The sequence below is a fragment of the Phocoena sinus genome, chromosome 8 (genome assembly GCF_008692025.1).
Source record: "Phocoena sinus isolate mPhoSin1 chromosome 8, mPhoSin1.pri, whole genome shotgun sequence".
In the NCBI taxonomy this organism is placed as follows: domain Eukaryota; kingdom Metazoa; phylum Chordata; class Mammalia; order Artiodactyla; family Phocoenidae; genus Phocoena; species Phocoena sinus.
In genome coordinates, this window is record NC_045770.1 from 3,613,426 (window position 1) to 3,619,993 (window position 6,568).

General features: G+C 46.5%; 1 protein-coding gene across 1 annotated transcript in view; it reads left to right on the plus strand.

The window, feature by feature from the left end:
• Positions 1 to 5,538, plus strand: part of SNX19 (sorting nexin 19) — a 44,916-nt gene extending 39,378 nt beyond the window's left edge. Inside the window, exon 12 of the mRNA XM_032639485.1 lies at positions 5,431 to 5,538. The gene's annotated coding sequence lies outside the window, so the exon portion shown is untranslated. The remainder of the gene's footprint in view (positions 1 to 5,430) is intronic.
• The last annotated feature ends 1,030 nt before the right edge of the window (positions 5,539 to 6,568 follow it).

The window sequence follows — 6,568 nt, forward strand, 5'->3', positions numbered from 1 at the left end:
TGCAGTTGCTCCTCGCCGTCCTGCGCGCTGCGGACGGGAGCAGGAGCCGTAACGGGGGAGAAGGGAAAGCATGATGCTGCGCTCCTTGAAGCCCCGCTGGACGGGCCCCGCCATAACGCGGCTCCTCTGTCCCCTTTCCACCGGGAGAGCCGGAAGTCACAGGGCAGCGCTCGCTTGCACTGCCTTGGTGGGCCAGAGAACAAAGCGCTGAGGGCGGAAGGGTTTCCAGCCAGCAAGCCTCCGTCGCTCCTCTGTGGCGTAAAGGGTGAGGAGGCCGCTGCACACGGAACACTGGCAGCTACCCCAAAGCCCCTCCCGCACCCTGAGACTGGTCTGCCACTTCGTAGTGCACAGAGACGGCAGGGTCTGGTTTTCTTAAAAACAGGCAGGAAAACGCGAACTCGGAAGAATGTGTCAAGCAAGAAACAAGTGAAAATCATCATAACGTTTCCCGGCCGTGAGCCAGGAGCAGCGGGGTTGAAGCAGAGGCAGCACGAAGCGGCGGAGGAGGTTCGGGCGCCAGCAGCCCCCCTGGCACGTGCACTGCGCTCTTCTCAGATTGGCTGAGCCCTCCTGCCGCGTCCCGCGCACTCCCACCTGTCTCTGGTCTGAAAGTACCTGCGAACTCGGCTTTTCTGGAAGTGCACACAAGCAAGTGATAGGATACAGAGGACTACTCCTGGCTTTGACGTCTTCACCAGCAGGACAGAGTCTGGTTTCCCTGCACATCTTGATCCTGCAGACCTCACCCACAGGCGCTTCTCTAGGCGCCACTGGCACACTGCTTCTGGGTGTGGAGGACTGGAGGGGAATGAAAGAAAAGTAATAGAATCAAGATCCAAACTTAGAAAACGTTTCCCAAGTGACATTATCTACTCATTTTAATCCCACATAGGCCTCTTTCTCACCAATGGTCGTTTAGGAAATGCAAGCTAATTTTGGTATTAAAGTGCCATAAAGGTTAAGGAGGTAAATCTGCGGCTTATATATAAATAATCCACACTTTGACTTTTTCTCAATTGAAGTGTAGTTGATTTACAATGTTGTGTTAGTGTCAGGTGTACAGCAAAGTGATTTGGTTATACGTATATATGTGTATATCCATTTTTTATGTTTCGGTTATTTTCATTATAGTTTATTACAAGATATTTAATATAGTTCCCTGTGCTATACAGGAAATCCTTGTTGTTTATTTTACATGTGGTCACGTGCACACTTCGACCTTTTTTTCTTCTCCATATGTTCCCTGTTACTGTTGCACTATATCATTATGAGCAATGGAGAGTGGGTCACACTTACTTCCAGACACTTGGATTAATCAGTGGGGGATAAAGACCAAGACAGATAAACACAAAAGTCTGAGATTGCAGATAAAGGCACTATCGTGACCACAGAAGCTGTGACTTCTCTGTGCTGGGTATAGCATTGTGTGGTGATCTATAAGCTTGGGGCATCAGCCCTTTTGTCTGTGCCCCTTGATAAAGAATCATTCTGCCCCTGTAGCTGTCAGGAAGATTTACCATGATTTAGCAAAATGCCTGCGTTTCATTTCATATCTTGCCGTTAGGGGGGACAGACCTTATTGAGGAAAAAAACCAGCCCTTTCTTTAGAGTTTATATCCTTTACAAACACACAGAGTCCAAATTCAACAAAGTGATGGCAAACCAGATTCTTTCAAGAACAGTGAGGGCACCGTTCATTAAGGCTTCATGTGTCTCTAGGAGAATCATGTGGGCTTGGTTGGCAGTAGGACTTTTACTTGGGGACAGAATGTATTATGGAGTTGGTTTAGCCAGGAAGTTGGATGAGATAGTTTCACAGAAGTCTGGGGGCCAGTGTTCTGCTCTCTCCTGCTTCTGTCCTTTGGCCCATGCCCTTTCTCCAGGTAGATTCCTTTCCTTCCTCCAGCTGTGCGTGGGTGGGCACCCTCTATCTGTCAGAGCCATTCAAGTTCCACCTTCTCCTTAAAGCTTTACCTGATTGTGCCACTCAGAGTTACCTATCAACACGCTGCCTCTCAGGTCCTTGTGCATACATGTGGGGTCTTCAGCAAGAGGTTATAATTCTTCAAGGGCAACGAACACTGTATCTGTTCTACTCCCGTTATATCCCGGTGCCTTCGCAACCATTTTATCTACCTAGTGCAAAATAAATACTGAAGCTCATTTAATTAAAGACTATTATGCTTATCAACTCTTAGGAGGTAAAGTATGTGAATAAGTTGAATGAAAGAAGAATTTGCTGGGGACAAAAGATGGAGAAAGGGATGAGGCGAAGCCAAGTTTTCCTTTTTAGGAGCTTATATCTTTATTCTAAAGCAAATATCAAGTGAAAGAAGTTCATTTTTCTATCGCCAAAACCTACACGGTTTTATAAGAGTGCTGTTTGCCATCTAAGTATGTAGGCCGTAAGGTTCTAAAACTATACGCTTTTTAAAGAAAATTGGTCCTGATTTGAAAATGGTTTCTAAAATGATCCAGCCACAAAAACACCCAGCGTGCCCTGTTTACTTTCCAAGTCCCCCACCTTCACCTACTCTTTACCGCACTGGGATCAGAGGACAAAACAAAAATCTGCCTGCAAGAAATATTCTCAACTTCTTCCTGCCCCAGACACAAATTTGTAAGGAATGCAGTTTCCATGAAGAGAAAGACAACTTTCTCTCCCATTTGCTTTCTGGAAATCCTTTGGTCCCAGATCCAAAATTCTCTATTTCACACCTTCTCTAATAGTTTAAGTCATGTCTAAGATACGGCAAGGAAAACTCTTCAAAGACACAGTAATAACCATGAAGAAAAGGAAGCCTAGCATAAATGCCGCTTCACTCTCACACGTGTTTGCTATCTTCCCCACCAAGTTTGCTGCTGCAACTATTTGCCCAAACACAGATCAAAACTGGGCAGCTGCCATCAGAATGAAAACTTAGGAATCTAAGACATCCAAATTAGCTGCAGGTCAACATGAAAGTCACCTGCTGTTCCTGGGCCCCAGAAGCAGCCTCCAGGCCATGACTTGAAAGAGGGCAAGTGCAGGTAAAGGAGGAAGTTCAGTCTGAGAATTAAGACAGTGATGCATTTCGTGAAAAGTAGGAAGCTCTAGGCAACGTAGTGCTTGGGTCATATATTATCTTAGAGTCGGCCCGCGGAAGAAGGATCCCATCTGCTGAGGAACGAAGTCCATTCCTGTGCCAGTGCACATTTGCACAACACATGATGTGGAATAGTCTCTGGAGCCAAGATCGGTTGTGTATCCACCCCAGGGCAGGTTGGTCAGTCTCCAGTGTAAACCTCCTTGGGATTAAGCACTTATTCCAGTGTAGAGCACTAGGTAATTAATACCAGATCTGTTCCAGACAGCTTTGTATATCCTGCATATGGGTGAGGACCCAGAAAATTTCCTTTTCAACGATCCGTTTGGATGAGATAGAAGCTGTTGTTTTAATGTTTGAAACAGAATTTTCCCCCGTGTACAGGTGTGTGCCTTGCACAGATATGGGCTTGTGAGTGGCATACGGCATTTGCTTACAAGGCGAGAGCTTGTCTGGACGGATAAGAGGGGAGATAAGTATGCATGTGTGGAGACGGCAGTAATACTCATGGCCTCAATGCTTGGAGAGCAGGGCTGTGCACCTCCTTCTAGCAGTCTGGAGAGGATTGAGGTGAGTGAGAGCTTGTGTTTCAGCAGGCTCCGCGTCCTGAGGTTTGGGATGTGGAGAATGCCCACTGCTGGAATGGAATGACCCGAGATCTATATAAGATTAGGGTTTCTGTAGATGTTTCCCAAGTGATAGAAATTTTCCTCATCTAGTCTTGTTCACAGCAGGCAGCCTTGGACCAATAGTTTGCTTCACCCAATCCTTTCCTGTGTTTCTTTCTGAAACCCTTTTCTTAAAAACCAAACTAAGTAAATAATAACAGGAAAAAAAAATTTTATAAAGACTTCATAGCTCTGTCATTTTTCCTTTCTTATGTGACTCAAAAATTGCTCTCTTTTTATTCCTTAAATTTTTCTCCTGTATTAGCTTACCAGTCTTTGTGGGTTGACTCGGCTGTCCCACTAGTCTAATCGTCTCTATGATAAATTAATATGGACATCAACTTAAGATTACAGGTAAACCTTAAACGTATGATATTTCTTATACTTGACACCATATTTGATATTCTATGAAGAAGATTGCCCTAGTATTCCCTTCTGTGAAATCAGAATAACCATCGACCCTAAGATTAAACATTTCATAAATGCTTTACACGTTCCAAACTATTCGCACAATGTTTGTAGACAAAATGCTCGTGTCCCTCCCACCGCAGAATTTTTATGTTGAAGCCCTAGCCCCCAGTGTGATGGTATCAGGAGGTGAGCCAGGGGGAGGTAGTTAGGTTTAGATGAGGTCATGAGGGTGGAAGCCCCCATGATGAAATTAGTGCCCTTGCATGAAGAGACACCAGAGCTTCCTCTCCTCACGCACATGAAGAGGCCACGTGGGCCCCCAGTGAGAAGGTGGCCACCTACAAACCAAGAGAAACGGCCTCAGGATGAAAACCTACCTTGCCAGCATCTTGATCTTGGACTTCTCAGCCTCCAGAACCACGAGAGATAAATTTCTGTTGAAGCCACCCAGCTTGTGGGATTTTGTTATGGCAGTCCAAACTGACAGGACAGATGACTAGAAAGGTTAGCCATGGGAATCTCTTCCCCTGACTTTAAGTCTGGGTTCTGAGACTCAGAGAGTTTAGTGACTTGTTGAGTTTTCCATGGAAAACCTGTTGTAAAGACTTCAGACATTAGAAAATGCAAAACAGCCTCTGGAGATACTGCTGAAGCTTTCCTCTCCCTTAAATCATCTCTGTAAGTTCAACCTCCTAGAGAAAACTTTCTGAAAAGCAGGGAGAAAATGCCAAATAATTAATGCTCAAGTGGGAAAGATGCCATGTAAAGCAGAAGTGGTTGCTGATTGTATCTGTTCATAGTTCTGTGTGCCTTTTACCTGCTGCCCTGAGAAGCAATGTGTAATGAAGAGGTTCCTTTTTAAGAACTGAAACATAATGAAACAGAAGTTTCCCTTGAATTGGCTGGGCTCAGCACACCTTGCTTGGACTGTATCCAGCTGTGCTCATGGAGCTGCACCTGGAGTAGGTCTGTCCTGACCCGCCCTTGAGGATGTGCCCGTCTGTCCTCTCCAGCAGCTGTAGAGCCCTTGGGGGCAGATTGTCTTGCGTACTGTGATTTCTCCAACTACTACGCCGTGGCATCTCCCTAGTTTCCCCTTAAATATTCTGTCGTCTCACAAATTCTCAAAGGCCATGGCTGGTTCCTTCATCCTCTCACACGGGCTCGGGACAGACTTTGCCTGCACACAAAGGCTTGATCTGTAAGTGGAGTTGGCAGCCTTCTTGTGTCAGTGAGTAATGTCTTTCTTTCTCTTCTGGTAGACTTGGAATCCTCAACACCATCTGGCAATTTTCTCTCCATCTTCCTGCCCACAATGGAGCCACACCCCTGCAACCCCCCTTAAAAGCCAGATGACAGCAGGAACCTTCCACTGAGCAGAGGTGAAGCCTTAGACGTCTGTCAGCACCCCCGCTGTAAAGATCTGCCAGCTTCTCAGAATCAGTGTGGGAGGAGGCTGTCTGAGTAGGTTTCATAGCTGCAGCAGTAACACCGGGCCCCACCTCCCATGCCTCTCAGGCTGACCATCTCATCGGAGGTGCCGACGTCCCCAGAAGCAGGCCCCAGACTGGTGGCCCTTAGCCAGGACCCATCTCAGAAGCATATGCCCAGCTGGAGCCTCCTGGTTGCTGGGGTGAAAGGACCTCTCTATCACCATAGGAGGAATCTGATGAATTCTGGACTAAAGAAGGGTGTTGTTTTCCCCCAATGACAGACGTACTCTCTAGTCCCCAACCCAGCCCCTGGTGAAAGGTATTTTTGTTTGTCTTTTTTACCTTTTTATTACATTTTGTCTTGTTTATAATGCTGAGCTGAAGTGGGAGGGAGCGGTAACACCAGAGGATGTGAATTATCTTGCAGTCAGTGGGGGAGATTCGGCCACCAGCACGTGATAAGGGAAGGTGAGATGGGAGAGGAGCGGAGAGTCAGCTCCACGGGGACTGGTTAGGTGTTCAGTGGCTGTAACTGACTGTTTCATCTCACAGGAACACACAACTCCATGTGCATGGGTGCTGATCTCAGTCTTACAGGGAAGCACTCCTTGATACGGGAAAGCACGTGATCGATAGTCCATGAGACCCCTATGTAGATTGTTCCTATTTAACTCTTCAGGCGTATACAGGCAGAGAAAGAACCATTTCAAAGGTGAGCTTTAAAAAAATCACCTGGCATTCTTTGGATTTGTTGTCACAGGGCGGTATATGGATTGTGAACAAATTCCCCCTCCCTCACCCCAAATCCACCCAGAAGGGAATGTCTGAAACGGGGAGGAAACACACATTTGCCTGGGCATGGTGACCTTGAACAAACCTCTTCACCTCCCTGGACTTTTCTTTCTTTCTTTCCATACAGAGGATGGGCTGGATATTGGATGAAACCCTGTCCAGCTCTGTCACATCA